The 17090-nt window shown below is 34.4% G+C and overlaps 1 protein-coding gene across 1 annotated transcript in view; it reads right to left on the bottom strand.

Annotated features, from left to right (window-relative positions):
• The window catches only part of Cd36 (CD36 molecule), an 83931-nt gene extending 72899 nt beyond the window's left edge, over positions 1-11032 (bottom strand). Inside the window, exon 1 of the mRNA XM_048786223.1 lies at positions 10925-11032. The gene's annotated coding sequence lies outside the window, so the exon portion shown is untranslated. The remainder of the gene's footprint in view (positions 1-10924) is intronic.
• Between the last annotated feature and the right edge of the window lie 6058 nt (positions 11033-17090).

The following is a 17090-nucleotide window of genomic DNA, read 5'->3' as shown; positions in this document are numbered from 1 at the left end:
GCCATGAGATTCCTGCCCCAGCTACCAACCCACCATAACCTAAAAAAAAAAAAAAAAAAAAAAAGAGAGAGAGAGAGAGAGAGAGAGAAAGAGATATCTCTTTTTCAAAGAGAAAAAATAATAAGTGTTAGAGGTCTCGTAGAAAGGAGAATATCATTAGCATGGTAAATTTGTGCTGCCTCCAAGTGAAACAATATATAGGGTTTCCACAAAAAAAAATTAAAAAATAGAACTACCGTGTGATCCCATAATACCACAATTGGGTATATATCCAAAGGAAATAAAACATTATGTTTTATGCAAAATTCAATGGCCCAAATATGGAATTAACCTAAGTATCCATCAACAGGTGAGTTGATAAAGAAACTGTGGTACATACACACAGTGGAATACTATTACGCATAATAGAAAAATTCTATTATTTTTGACAATTCTTATGAAACTAAATTACATTATGCTAAGTCAAGCACTAAAATACATATACCACATGATCTCATTTCTATGTGGAATTGAAAGACATTGATCTCATAGAATGGTAGTTACCAGAAACTGGGGAAGTTGGGGGATGGGGTTGAAGAGCTAGCTGTTTGTCAAAGATACAAAATTGCAGTTAGATGATAATAATAAGTTCCAGAGATGTATTGTACTGCATGGTGGCTATAGCTAATACCCAATACATTAGCCAATATATTAGTTATAGCTAGTATCTAATATATTGTATCCTGAAAAATGTTAAGAAAATGGATGTTTTCAGCACAAAAATATCAATTAGTTGATATTTAATGTATAATAACTAGGTGAGATATGTTCTCTTACATATTTTGCATTTATTGTACAGCTCATATTTTAAAAGCATGTATGTTTAAATCAAAGTATTTCAAATATCTTACATGTTACATTTCTATAGAGGAAATATGCCTTTTTCATGTAGAATCAAGCTTAATTATAGACTTCTCTCATTTCCTTCTTCCTCCCACTCCTCAACACTTCCACTATATACATGAGAAGTTAGAAAGTAGATGACTAGATTGGGAAATTTGTTAATGTTTCTACTCATTTGTCTCCATAAATTAAAATATACTGAGTATTATTCAATTATTAACTTGAATCATTTGCTAAATGTTCTTTCTTTAATCAAAGCTTCTGATGGAAGTCTACATATTTGTATAAGTGTTCACAGAATGAATGTAAAGAGTTTTCACTTTGGAAATGATAAACATGTGAGGTGATATTGTAATTAGCTAGTTATATAGTCATTCCAATGTATGTTGCAATAATATATTCTAATATATATTATAATATATATTCCTATATATATTCCAATATGTATACATAATGAATATGTAGAGACTATGTATATGAATATACATATATTCATATACATACATATGTACATTCATATATACATTCATATACAGCATGTTTTACATGGTAAATACATGTAATTTATCTGTCAGTTTAAAAAATTAAAAATGTCTTTGTAAAACAAAGTCATGTTATCCCATTGATTTCAGGAGATAAAGAATATCTTTAAAAGTTTGACAATATATATAACCACATTTATATCAGTTATACTGAAATGCATGTTTTTGAAAGTATACCAATTTAAGGTAATTCTCAAGTCTAACATTCTACAGTCTGATTATCAAGCTAGTTTTCTGTGTAATAAGGGAAAAGACACCTTATTTCACAAGTAACTTTCACTAAATAAAATTAAATTTCATTCATTTTATATCTGCCAACGGTATATGTATTTTTTCATTTAAATGACAAATTAGATTTTACAGTGTAAGTACAGAAGAAGAATTGATTACCTAAATGATCTGTGCGTGTTATAGGTATTGTGCATAGATTTTTCTCTACTTGTGTCCCTTAGTGGTCAAACTACTAGCAAAACAGAAATGAAATTCTGTGTTTAATTACCAATGTGTTGATCATTTCATGGGAGCTAGGGAGGAAACTATAAAGGAACTTCTCCCGAATCCTTTGTGGTTCACCAGAATCTTACCTTAATAGTCCTCTGAGTTGTGGAAATGGCATTCACCATGAATGGATTTCATGAAGTAACAAAGAACTTGGTCATGGAGAGAAAAGAGCCCACCCTCCAGGGGTTGTGCTGGGACTAGCCGTTGAATCTTGCTATTTCTAGATACTGCCTGGCATTCATAGCCAGGCCTGAGTGTCCTAGTGAACCTAAGCAATTTCATAGAACATTAACTTCAGACTGGACACTCTAAGATCAGAATAGATCAAGACAAAAAAGGTCTTATTCTTCCATAATCATATGTGAACACAGCCCAATTATGAACCCCATCCAAGCCTTCCCTGCATGCTTTCCCTTTCCCACCTAATGTAACTGCTGCTTCTTTATCAATTACAGTTTTAACGTCAGTCTGTTTTTCCTTCCCCTCAGATAAAATTAAAACAGTCATAAAATTATCTTTCCTTGCCTCCTGGAGAAGTTCAGAAAAAACCACTATTTCCTTTACTTCACTCCTACCCCAAATCAACCAACCAAAGTCCATATCCTATAATAGATTGTACACCTACTTCCTGGCCTGTGGTATGCTTCTCCTTCTTTACCATAAGTAATAAACTCAACTGGTCCACAGATATGTTCCTGGTGGTCTCTAGTTGAAGGACATTGGCATTGGGCGGGGGGATCTAAAGAGCTCCATGCCAAATACCAGTGTTATCAGAGGACTCTCATGTACTTGGTAGCATAATCTCTTGGAAGTTTCGGGAAGATGAGATACAACTTCAAAATACAAATTACAAAATGCCATAATGATGAGAAACAGGGGAAAGTATTATGAATGTGTAAAATGGGTGGACAAAGCTTTTGCTGTTAGAGGAAGAGACCATCTGCTGAAAGGCCATACAATGCCCAACAGCTGTATTACAAGTCTTTTTCAAAAGATAGTGAAGAATTTTAAGTCAGTGTCACAAATTTCACTCAAAGGAAGAAGTCTCAGCCACTACATATATTGTTCTTATATTTACAAAAGAAAAGTATAATGTAATTAAGGAATTAATGTTCCTCCCAGTTAACAACTAAGACTATAGTAGGGGAATTTTGAATAACTTCTTAGGAAGAATTAAGACAAACTCTGTATTTAGAAAGAATTAAAATCTTAATCAGTGAATTGAGAATTACAGGGTGCAAATGTAGATTAGAAAAACGAGTAATGATGGTGATTATTACAAAAGCATAGAAATAATGAATTTCTTAAAGCAGAAATGTGCAGAAAGTTATTCTCATGACAAAATTTTGAGAACTACTATATTAAGGTTGGTCTCATTTAATCACTTGTTAAAACTGAGCTATATACTTCAAGATAATACTTCTCTTTCTAGTTTTTAGCATTTGCTTGTCAATCTTTTGTTTTCCAAGAGAAGGAAGCATTTAAATCTGTCTGATTCTGAGCTTGGCTCACCCTCCACAGTGCATGTCCTTCCCTAATCTTATCTTGCCCTCAACCCTTTGCCTACATAGCAAGCACCTGCTGGGCAGTCATGCCTGCAACCTGAACCAAGTTCTGCTCTCTCTCTCTCCACTAGCAGAGTAACATCAGAACATAGTAAATTATTGCTCATTTTTTTTTGCTCTTATTTTTGTTTTCTGATTCTTAAGACTATTATCTCCCTTTCAAATTCTTTCTTCTTAGTGAAATGTGCAGATTATACTTGAAATTATTTTCTTATCATAACTTTAATCAGAGTTTTCATTTATGCTTTTATACCCCCAGTGACATTGGCAACTATTTCATTAATCCATAGCCCTTGTAACAAGTTTCCTAAGTATTCTGGACCTTTAATTGGGATAAAATGTGAGGATTAACAAAACAAAAATCTGATATCTGCATGACAGAAGGGCAGACTCATAAAGAGACAATATGATAATATGACAGTGAGACATCTACCCTAAGGTGTTAAGAGGGGATGCTGGGTTGGAGAAGGGTGCTAAGAGGCAGTTGGTGCAGGAAGTGATGGCTTACTTGAGGACCATAGAACACAGGTCGAGGTTTGGAGCATGAGAGAGTATATAAGGGCTTATGGGCATTTCACCAAATAGAGACCCTTAAGAAAGCATAAGAACATGTACTTGGGCAAGACTTTGGTATAATATACGAGGTCATGAAAAATAAGACAAATCACTGGAAAGAGGAGCACAAATGACTTCAGAAGCCAAATGTAACACAGAATATGCCAAATTGCCTTGAGTAATTAGAAACTTACTCTCAGGAATTCATCAAAAGCAATGTAGGACCACACAAGAATTTTAAAGAGGGAGTGTGATAAAACTTGCATTTAGGAGGTGACTCTGATGTCATGGACATTTGATTGAAGAAAAGGCCAGGAGAAACCTAATGAAGTAACCTAGACAGGAAATTTGATTATTTGGCTATTGGAGGAAGGCATCAGAAAATATTTTGGAAATATTTAGTGGGGAAAGGGAGACATTTAGAAAGTGTGTGAATAGCCAAAGCCTGCTTAGTAATTAGCTAGGTCGGGGAGCAGGGAATGTCAAGGGTGAGTCCAAGGTTTCAGGCTTGAGTGACAAGATGTAGAGAGATATAATTAACCTGGAGGGGAAAAGTAGGGCCGAATTTGGAGGAGAAGTGAGGTTAGTACTATCTGGTTTTAATACTGGCATGTTTACTAAACAATAATGGACCAGTCTGTTAATCTCTCTTAATTACTCAAATGAGGGAAATACCACTGACTTTAAAATCATTGTAAAAATTAGTTAAGTCTTTTATGTCGCTAAATACATGAAAGGCATTGTATTTTACTTACATTAAATTGCTCATTTTGAACAATTATCTTATGAGGTAGATACTATTATCTATCCATATTTTACAGAAAGGGAAGCAGAGGCAAAGAGGTTTACTAATTTGCCCAATGTCACAGAGCTGGGATGTGGTAGATCATAATTTCAAACTTAAAGAAATCTGGCCACAGAAAGGATGCTGGACCTTAACCTATAGTTTATGTTGCTTCTCCCTAAATACTAATCACTTTGCATAATCATTATCTATAGGATTTGCAGGCACCCAGTAGGGATAAATAGGCATATATCACCCATTCATTCATTTAAAAAGGATACAGAGAAAACATACTTACACATTTTACTGAACACTAGCTATACACATAATAAAACCATCTATCATGGAGTCATTTATAATTTAATTTTGAAGATTAAAACGTACATCATGAAATAACAACAAAATGGCTAGTTTATGTGCCCAAAGGGTTTCAACAGTCAAGATGTGAAGTGTCAACATCTGGAACTTGAACGATAGGCACAGAGGTACACATGGCTAAACTCAGGAGAATGATTGGAGCCATGAGATGTAGATTTGGTTCTCTTCAACATAGTCTATAAGTGAAACTATGAAAATAGACAAGATCATTTAGGAGGTGGGAAGATAGAAGGAGAGTGAGAGCCTAGAAAACCTATAGAAAGGAAAATTGGGGAAATAACAATTTAATCTAGGTAAGAGTTTAAAAGCTCACTTAAATTTTGTGAGCCTCAGAGTTCTTCTTTGTGAAAAGAGTCAGTGGATCTTTAAAGGTGTGCTAAGAATTATCCACACTTCTAATGTTTTTAGCTTTTGCTATTAAAAAAAAGAAATGCAACTATTAGGAAAGTAGCTAAGAGTAATCTCCTCCTCTAACTCAGAAAACAAGCCCAGCTTCATAGCTGTTGCTTTGCCATGGTAAATAATTACGCACTTTTTTTTTTTTCCTTCAGAAAGACCGGATCATTGCTTTTATTTATTCTACAGGATTTCAGCTTCAGAAATGCTCTCCCTGTTACTATGTACAGAAGTCCTGCATGGGAGATTTAAGAGAACAAAATGCCATCATGGATACTTAAGAGGAATATTAATGGGATAGAGAAGACAATGGGAATAATTGTACTAAGCTTCCTTTCTGTTTGCCTTTTAATACCAGGAATTGCTTTCTCCCTTTCTTAATCCTGTCTTTCCTGACTTCGTATAGGAAGGGATGAATTTTTTTTAAAATATTTATTTATTTGGTTTTAGTTATAGGTGGACACAATGCCTTTATTTTATTTTTATATAGTGCTGAGGATCAAACCCAGTGCTTTAGCATGCTAGATGAGTGCTCTACCTCTGAGCCACAATCCCAGCCCCTGATTTTTTTGTTTTTTAACTATTTTGGTAGGACTGTAGTACAAGGATGCCAATGAATGAGCTTCTCAAACTGACTCAATGAGAAATTCTCAGTGTCTAAGTCTACATAATTAGCACGATGTAAATTATAGACTATTTATCCATTAAATTTCCACAATTAGTTCTATGAGGATCTGTTATTTATTTTAAAAACAACAAACAAAAGCAAAAACAAAACACCAAATAAAAATCCCAGCCAGACTTGCTGGGAAGAACAGTATTAATAATGTTCCATTAAACTATCACAGGATTGCACGCAAAAAGGCTTCACAGCTGTACTTTATGGTAGAGATTTATGTCAATCTGAATATTTTTAAAAAGAATCAAGTATAAGAGATGAAAGATAGATTTTTAAATTGTTTAAATGATTAAAACTTCTTAAAAGTTTAGTCATAGTCCCAGTAATTGGGAGGCTGAGGCAGGAGGATCACAAGTTCAAGGACAGTCTCAGCAATTTAGCAAGGTCCTAAGCAACTCAGTGAGACCCCAAGGGTTAGGGATGTGGCTCAGAGGTTAAGTGTCCCTGGATTCAATCCCTGGTACCAAAGAATAAATAAATAAAAGATAATTTAGTAATAGTGATTAATAGAAAGTAAACATTTTAGTCAGATTTTGTTTTAAAAATATTATGTCTTTTCCATTTGTCAAATACTTATTATATGGCAGGCACTGGGAAAATGCTGCTACTGACTGACATGAGAGGTTGTAAATGACTATTGCCTTCCTGGAGTTTCTCTTTTCGCTGGAAGCCGACTCTAAGCAATAGTGTTGATCTGTAAGCATGACCTGCTCACCATATACTACTTGCATCAGAGCTTGTACCTTATTGCATTGTAAATGCCCATTTTATGCCTACTTTGATATAAATATTGCCCTCGCAGCTCTTAAAAGGATGTGGTTCATAGAAACTACACATTTCCCCAAGAGACTAGGCTAAAATTTAGACAACTCTTTGTTCCCATTTCAGACAATTAGTTCAACAAGAAATAAATTGAGAGATTAAATAACCAAAAAAACCTAAGGTGCATACTGTAGTTATTTGACTCTGGAGGATTTCTATGGGCTATACGAAATTAGTATTTTAAGAATAAATTATGCATTTGAAAAGGCATTGACAAGAAGCTTACAGCAGGCAAGAGAAACGGTTTTGCCTATTATCTTCCTTCAAATTCTATAAGTTTTTCACCCATTTGATCCATTTTTTTTCTTCAAAAGATTGGCCCACCAAATGGGTCTGTTGATGTTGGACATGGTGGCACCCTCCTGTAATCCCAAGGGCTGAAGCACAACATTCAGATCACAAGTTTGAGACTGACCTCAGCAATTTAACAAGGCCCTGTTTCCAAAAATAAAAAAATAAAATAAAAAGGACTGAAAGGACTGGAGGTGTAGCTCAGTGGTAAAACACCCGTGGGTTTAATCAGGGGTGAATCTGTTTGTGGTCCCTGGGAAACTGCTTTATGAATTTGACTGTGTTCATCATTTACTAATAGTTTTGTTGTTGTTGTTGTTTTGTTTTGTTTTTTAGTTTTCAAAGGGTTTTATTCCATGTGAACAAAATTCAGAACTGTCATCTATAAAAAGATGTTGAATCTGTATAAATGTTTAGCATAGCATTGTTTCAAATAGTGCTTTCTAGAGCCTATTGGCACACAGTAGGTGCTCATTCAATATTTTTGTATAATGTGTCCATGAATAAATGACTTGGAAAGACAGAAAACCCATCAATTAAGGATTTTTTAAGGTTCAGGAATTTTTTAAGGAAGAATAATTTTGCAAAGATCCAGTTTACTTACTAGGAGTTTATATGTGCTCTATAAAGATACTATGCTCAGGGTTTTATGGTCATTAACCACTGTACTGAATATTACTTCATTTCTAAATTTCCCAGAATGAGGTTCAAGAAGTACACCTTTTAATGCATCTGACACATTTCAAATAGAATAATTCAAGTTCCAGACTAGGACATAAATGAACCTGTAAATGAATTTCAGCTAGACTGAGGTGTTCTTAATTAAATCATGACTTAAAACAGGATAGGACAATAACGACTAATATATTTTTTGATTTCCTAAAATTACATTAGAAGAAGTGTAAGATTTATATTGAGAACACTTAATGACAGCACAGGTTAATTTAGAGATGAAACTGATGCTATGTTAGAAATATTGTCCTTGTTCTACTTTTAAACTTCACAAGTCCTGAAGGGCAAGCACACAATTCTTTCCTAGCTTAGTACACTCTGGAGTCCTTGGAGAATGCAGCCAAGCTGTCTCCTACATCCCCTCTACAAGGCTTGCCAATTGTCTGTCATTTCCTCCCATATGACAGTGTTTGTGTGACAAAGGTCTCCGAGAATGTTGCAAAACATCTTCAACTATTTAGTAGAGTACTACCAAGCACATAATTAAAAGTGGTACTGGTTCTCGACATGGCTTAATTTGTGAGAAGATACCAAATAGAATTCACCTAACCCTTCTCCACAAAGAAATTGGAAAATCTTCTGTGGAACCTCATCATACTAATGTCCCCTTGTAAAAGAAAAGTGTCCAGAGGTTTAGGCAATTTCTGCATTTGTGCTTAGAATAAACAAGACAGTAAAACTAATTATTATCAGACTAGTTTTTTTTTTGTTTTTTTTTTTTATATTCCTGGGTGAGTCTTTCCTTTTCCTGACACATAGTTCATTGTTTGAGTTTCAGAGAGTCATGTTGAATGAGACAGTATTTAGAATTCTAGTCATCCAATATGAAAACTGTTTATCTATGTCCCCCATGGTTCTTAGTCAACATCCCTCCTTTTGGTGACACACCCTACAATTTTCATTCAAAAAGCTATCCTTAAGAAAAAACACAAACAACTAACTGATACATTTTCCCTTTTCATTCATTTTAAATAATTTTTTAATTTCAAAATTTTATGACTTTTTGGTGGGAAAAAAAAAATCACTGAGAGGCTGAGGCTGTGGCTCAGTGGTAGAGCGCTTGCCTAGCATGTGTAGAGCCCTGGGTTCCATCCTCAGCACCACATAAAAATAAATAAATAAATGTATTTGTCCATCTACAGCTAAAAAAATATTTAAAAATATATTTTTTAAAAAATTCACTGCAAAGTTTAGTTCATAAATACTAAGAATATCAACATCAAATGAAATTCCTCAAGTAGCAACCCCAATGAACAATTTGTGCCAAAAGCAAAATGAGTCATCTTCACATCAGGAGCATTATATTATATATTTCTTTGCTGTAAGAGAAATCTGCTCTCACTTAAGGTCCTACCCCTCTGTCTTAAATTCTTTGCTAGAGATTTGTCCACACTTTGAATGCTTTTCTTTTTTACTTTTTCCTGACAGCAATTTTTCTGAGTTCAGCAGCTTATCTGTTTTCCCAGGTGAGTTTTATTATCCTCAGGTGTTTGTTTTCTTAAACTTTTAGAACAGTTCATTACGAAGTTGTCATTGTCTTTTACAAAAGGATCTGATTTCAAATAATTGTTGTTTGTGTAGTACATCATTTGAAAACATTTCAGACATTTCTCCTTCCCTCTGTCAGGGTTACAGGAGTCTCATGTACTGCTCCACACCTCCACTTTTATTAAGAGTATACCTGAGAACAAGGCAGGTATATTCTTTATTTGATCCAAACCTCACCTGAGTTGTCTCAGTGAAAGGGAACAAGGAGTTTGCACATTTATGAGAATCAGCCAGAATGCTTTCCCCAGAATTCCGCATAGCACCAAGCAACTATTCTGCAAAAACTAAAAGCTACTGACTTTCAAAAAGTAAAACAGCCTAATTCATGCTCAGGCTTTGAAAAGTAGCATGGAGAGACACAGCGAATTGCTGTTTTGTGTCAGCAACTGATTCCTCTCTAAATAAGCATATCCTTATTAAGTTCCCTTTCTGGATAAGTCATTACTCTAGAATTATTCTATTCTTTGCAGCTTCCTAGTCTTATACAGCATTTGTGAGCACACCCTTAAAAAAAAATTCTGCTACATAACAAAATCTCCCACGACCCCACAAACAACATAACTGTTGCCTAAAGTCAGTAAAATTTTCATGGTCACAAATGATGAATACATTTCATGGTGTGGAAAAACTTTTTTTTTCCTTTCTAGGAATTAAGAAGATTGCCTCTTTAAGATTATTTTAGTATATTTGCCAATTGTGACAAGCAGCCAAAACATAAACTTTCAGAGTTTTATAAATGAAGGACATGCAACCTCTACTCTGATTTTGAAAGCAGTTTTTCCAACTTGGAAGAGAAAAATCTAATTGGTTGGGACTTAGAGATCCTTTTATGGGATTAATATTATAAAAGGCCTATCAGCAAGTAAATAGAAATTGACATAAAATATGAAATTAGATAAAGACTCATCAGCTAAATTTAGAGAATATGTAGGAATAAAAATTTCAACTAAATTTACAAGAGAAGTTATGTTTTTTATACTCTCTAAACAAAAGACATGAAGTGTGAAAATGGAAATTTCATAGGATGAATTTAGAGACTTATGAAAATGTAAAATTTAAGGGTTAACATCAACTTTGGTTGCAAGCTCATAAATACATTTAAAAAAAGCATTATACACTAAATTATTATAGCAGATAGCATTTATTTTCCTCAAGGCCTTAAACTAATGACTGTTATTTAGTAGATGAAAGTGTATCAATTACAACGATATTTATAGCCATGCTCCCAAACAAGAAGAATTTTGCTCACCACCTTCTAGAAGAGCGTGCTTGCCCAGTCGTAGGACCTCAAGACCAGCTTCAGAGAGACTGTGGGAGGAGAGGCAGAAAGTAAACACATGATCTCTACAGCACAGCAGCTGAGAGCTCAAAGAGGAGTCCCAGGCTCTCCAGCATTCATTTATCTACAAGGTTGTCCTAACATCTGAAAGTCATTGATATCCTGAGCATTCTAACACTTCAGGCACATGCCAAACACAAGATAAATATAGATCCCTGACACCTGAGACAAATGAAATGGAAGTTAACTTGAAAAATCTCACTCATTTTGTGCCTCACTTGAGGAAAATAAAACCCTTAATCCTTTTCCTGCTGAAACCTGTTATGCCCCTAACAAAAATTGCAGTGATTATGAAACATGAAAATTCAAATTATTATTTGTTAATAATCAATTTGCTCTTCTTCATGATTACCGGTTGCTCTGATGGTAGAGGCAGGCTCAAGTTTCCCTTTCCTGATGGAGTACAAAAGCAATATGCACTATTATAGTGAATATTGAGAAATATTTAGTCAACAAACAGGTTTCTGCTTCAGTCACTGTTACAGGTGAAGTGAGTGAAATATAAAGTCTATCTGGTAAACTTTCTTAGTATTCATTTTCCTATGTATTTTTAGGAGTAATTCAGTAGTAATTGTTTACCTCAATTAATAAAGTGGAATGTAGCATGTGTTGCCAGGGTGCTTAGGCTTAAATTATTTACTTATTTTTTGTTATTTATTTATTTTTATATGTTGTTTTTAGATATATCTTTAATCTTTTGAAACAATTGTATAATGTATTTGATTCCAAATGGAAGTTGCACCTATGAGTAAGGCTCTTACTCAGCCTGAAATAGTCCTGTGTTTACAAAGTTTTACTCTGAAGAAATAATGACATTTCTAATAATAAATACTCTCCTAGGATTCATACATTAAGAATCTCTATTTTAAAGCAAAGTAAGCAGAGAAACAAGAAGGGTCATACTGCTCTCTCGATATGCTGAGGTATTAAATATTTTCAATTTAATGTATCTTTTACAGAACAGTATCAAGGGAAAATGATAAACTTCTGAGTTACCACTCTTTAAGTGAAAGTGTGCTGTAACCAATAGTACCCACCACTACAGGAAGAAAAACGGTTATCAAATAGCCAAACCTTTGTTTTCATAATTTTTCTTAATGCATCTCATGCATTGAGCACTGTCTATGCATATCATACCATTTCACTCTAGTTTACTAATCTCAAAATAACTTTTCAAATCAATTTAATATTTTAAGCACATCTTCCAGAAAAGAAAACTGAAAGTAAAGGATAAATATTGACAGCTGGGCATATGGCTAATAAGTAGTTCATTTGTGAGCCTAATCCACACAATTTTGACTTAAGAGCAAGTTTTCTTTTCCATCCTACATTACAGTTACAAGTTAAAAATGAGTTTCATCTGCCCTTTATATGTATCAGATTAGCCATCCTATGAGCAATTGCAAGGCTTCTTTTATTTTTCTGTTTAAGCAAAGTTAGGGAGAGCATAGAAATTGTCCCTATGGAGTATTGCTATGACACCAAGAAATCCCCAGAAGCATTTTATATCTCTAACACAAAGAAAAGATAGATCTGTAAGCCACAATCTGTAGGCAAGGTTAGCTCTCATCTTTATGTTTGTCAAGTTCTTATTGCCAGTTTGTAAAGCGGAGTTTGACTTAGGAAAGCCTGGGGAGAGCTAATCCTCTCTGTAATCTAGAGTTCATCGAATCCTCCCACGCCCCTGCCCCAACCCCATTATGTATCAGAATCCTTATATCAGAGAAAACATGCAGCATTTGTTTTTTGGAGATTGGCTAACTTCACTTAGCATTATAGCCTAAACAACAACTTTTAACAAATTGCTTTATTAATGAAGTGAGAAGACAAATGTTAACCCAGCTACACATGAAATATGGTGTAATAGAATGCCTCTGACATTCTAAACACCATCATTTCTGAATATGAATTCTATCCTATACGTAAGATGAAAATATCTTAATTTTTTTTCTATGCTTTATATATGCATTGTCTTTAAAGTTTTCATTCTTTGCTGGTCATCATGTTATGAAGGGTGTGTATTGAGGCCCAAGGAAAGGTAGTGATGGGCTGAACTAAGTAAATGGCAAGTAATTGGATGAGATTACTGACCCTCTCCACCCAGGGAATCCATCAGAAACTCTCTTCATCAATTGTCTTCAAAACTGAACATTTTATCACAATGTCAGTTGAACCCAGGAGTCCCCACTATACCCAATTGGTTGTCTCTCTAGTGTTTATGAACCAAAATTTGAATGAGGCAACACCAAGACCTTTTCTGAGGAAAAGTGAGCAATATAACCTTGAGCCATTAAAATTGGACTAACAACTGTGCTGCTGCTACCAGCTGTTGCTAGAATGTTTTTCTTAGACATTATTGTGGAACTTCCCATATCTTTGTGAAATTCTTTTCTCAGAACAAGCATCTAAATTCATCTGTCCACATGTAAGGTCACATTGACACAGGAGTCCCAGTAATGTTCATATTTTCTCTCCTTCCCAATAGTTCCCAAGCCCTGTTTTTTCCCTGCCTTCTGCTATCCCTTCTTCAGATTTTGTTCTTTATCTGGCCAGCATCAGCCAGTGTGACATTTGATTTATCCTTCAGTATGTCATGCTCACTGTGTTTAGAACTTTTAAATTAATAGTGTGATGCTTTTCAAAATCATCTCAGATACACTGAAATTTTATATAAGAGATCAGTCCCTCAATTGTATGTTTCTGCCCATTGTGTAAGAGTTAGCAGCAAACTGTTCTTGAACATCTGGCTCTGAACCTAACAGAGAAGGAACAGTTTGTGGCCTTCCAGGGAAAATTGGCATAAACTGCACTACCTACTTAAAAACAATGAGTAATATTCACTGAAATGTTTGCACATTAACCTTGCTAACTTGTGTCTAGGAAAAACCCATTTGAGAAACACCCATTGAATAATTAGCTTTTTAAAAGTTTGTATTTAGGATCTGAAAAGCTATTGGGGCACTCATTTGGAACTGCTTCTATTAGCGTACTCTTCTTTCCAGGGTTCACTGTTTGTTTTTCATGTTAGCATGGAATAAACACGTTCACCTAAAGATATCCTTCCTAAGGAACACTTTCAGGATAGCTATGGTAAAGGTTTAATATTAAACTTCTCTGCATAAATCATTTTCCTCAACTCTATCACATCTGAAATGTCCTTATTGAAAACATCAGTTTAAGCTAAAGCTTTTATTGTTACTTCCTCTAAAAATTGACTTTAAAATATTCCTTTCTTAAAAATGTTGAGTGGTAAGGTGTTTTCATCACACAAGTAATAACTCTGTGTATTTACACAGATTAGCTAGAAAACTAGTGATTCATAATATGAATATAATTTAAAAACATCATCTCCTATATAATGCATTGCAATTTTATCTGACAACTTTAAAAAAATAAAATGACATTTTATGTGTTTGGAAAAAGCATACTTTAGAGAAGAGTGCTATGTGCTTGCTATTAAAAGTTAATAAAGATTTATGGGAATCACTACCATCAAAAATAATTTAATAAGTCTTTGAAGCCTAAAATTATTGCTGAACTTTATATCCTTTTCTCCCCTCTCTTCCAATGTCACCTTCATTAATTATAAAATCCTTACAATTTTCATGAAACAATATAGACCGAAAGCTACGTTCTTAATTTTTAAGATGGATGGGTGATAATTTAATCATTTATTTATTCAATAGCAAGATATATTAAGATTGCTTATGTGTACATATTACAGTAATCCTTTAGGGGAAAAATGATAAATTAAGAGCCAAAGATTATTCTCTTAATCATCTTATTGTTTAGCAAAAAGAGACAAAGTTGAAAATCCACTGACTATATACACGTGTATGTTTAAACTTGTATATGTATACATGTGTATAGATATCTTTTGTATACATGTAAATATGCATGGATACATAAGGGTAGTGTTTGTGTTCATGTGTGCATAGGAGCTGAATGAGCTAATATCTAAAAATCAGTAGGTTTCGTAGGCAACAAATTAGAGAAGCATTCAAAGACAAGGAATCAGCAACTGCAGTGAGCCTGCCATGGATAGAAAAGAGTGTGGTCGATTTAGGTAACTGAAAGTAGAAAGCAGAAGGCTGCCAATGTGGTGGGATGATAGAGGATAGGGAAGAGTAATGAGATATGATACAGGACAGTTAAGGATAGTCCAGATGTCATAGGGATTTGTAGGGATTTATCCTAAAAACAACGAGAAGCCTTTGAAGTATTTTAATCTGCAGAGATACATGATTGGATCTAATTTACATTGATAGAAAAAGTCTCTGACAGTATTGAGAATGATGTATAGAAGAGAGGTGAGAACGGATGTGGACCAAAAGCAATAGGAACTCTTGCTAAATTGGCCTAAAATGGGGGAAACTTTAGACTAAAGAAATATTTAGGAGGTAAAATCAGTAGGTTTTGGTCATGGTGGTGGTATGTGAAGAAAAGGGGATGGATTACTTGAAAAAGACTTTTAATAAAAACTATTACAGAAATTGTTCTAAACACTAACATGAAAACTCATTCTTTATAGAACACATGAAAACACATCAGCATGTAGTAGGTGCTGAAAAAGTATTTCCTGAATGAAAGCATAAATAAATGGATGAGTACATGAATGGAATTTTATCCCATGTGAATTCAGGGTACTGTGATAGTGCAGCATCAACACAATCAGTCCTTAGTCTCCTTGGGATCTTCAACTTGAGGTTCTGCATATGAAGTTTCAACCAACCAACTATGGAAAATATTTGAAAAAAAGTATCTGTACTGAGTCTGTTAGACTTACTTCTTGAATAATTCCCTAAATAATACAACTATTTATATAGCACTTACATTATGTTACCTATTATAAATAATCTAGGGATGATTTGAGGTATATGGGAAGATTGTGTAGGTTATATGCAAACATGAAAACTTTTTATTTAGGTTCTTGAGTATCTTTACATTTTGGAATCCTCAGGAGTCCTGAGGATTGGGGGCAAGTATACTAAGAGAAAATTGTGTACCTCTTTAGTTTGGTTTACAGGGTTGTGATGTAGAGAATAACAATATACCATATGATACTTTAGAGACCAAAATTAAGATACTTAATTTTCACAGAGCAAAGACCACAGGACACTAGAAGAAACCCAATATTGAAAGGAAACATGTTAATTATGATTTAGAGAAACTCCATAAGAGACTTAATACACATCTGGTTATGTGTATAGAGCTTGTAATCTAGTGGAAACTTAGGTCCCGCTGGACCAAGAGCAAATAATATCCACAGGACATACAGTCCCTTTTCCAGCACAACAAAACAACAGGCTGATAGCCAATTATGGTAGAAGCCAAGCAGATGTCCCACTGGTTTTTAAATCAGACACAGAGCCTTCATTTATGATAATTACTCCTTGCATGTTGTAGCATTTTTTGTTCATAAATTTTTTTTTCTGACATTATCAGTTAATCACCAGCAATAATCAATTCTTATGTACTTTAAGAGTAACTGTATAGAGTGGTATTAGTGAGGTGTAGCTCCAACCTCTTTTGTTCAAGAGAAAAATGAGGAAAATTAATCAGTACAAGGCAAAAGTTGATCAAACACTTTTTTTTTTTTTTTAGAATTTTTTAATATTTATTTTTTTAGTTTTCAGCGGACACAACATCTTTGTTTGTATGTGGTGCTGAGGATCGAACACGGGCCGCACACATGCCAGGCGAGCGCGCTACCGCTTGAGCCACATCCCCAGTCCCTGTTGCTTGTATTCTTGATAATTGCCATTCTCCATGGAGTGAGATGGAATCTCAGTGTAGGTTTTTTTTTTTTTTTGTTTGTTTGTTTTTTTTTTTAATTTTTTATTGTGGGTTGTTCAAAACATTACAAATTTCTTGACATATCATATTCGACACTTTGATTCAAGTGGGTTATGAACTCCCACCTTCACCCCATACACAGATTGCAGAATCACATCAGTTACACATCCATTGATTTACAAATTGCCATCCTAGTGTCTGTTGTGCTCCGCTGGCTTTCCCATCCTCCCCCCTCCCCCCTCCCCACCTCTCCCCTCCCCTCCCCTCCTCTCTCTCTACC

This window comes from Marmota marmota, unplaced genomic scaffold (assembly GCF_001458135.2).
Source record: "Marmota marmota marmota unplaced genomic scaffold, marMar, whole genome shotgun sequence".
In the NCBI taxonomy this organism is placed as follows: Eukaryota; Metazoa; Chordata; class Mammalia; order Rodentia; family Sciuridae; genus Marmota; species Marmota marmota.
Note: the sequence above shows the minus strand (reverse complement) of the source record. Positions and strands in the feature narration are given on the sequence as shown.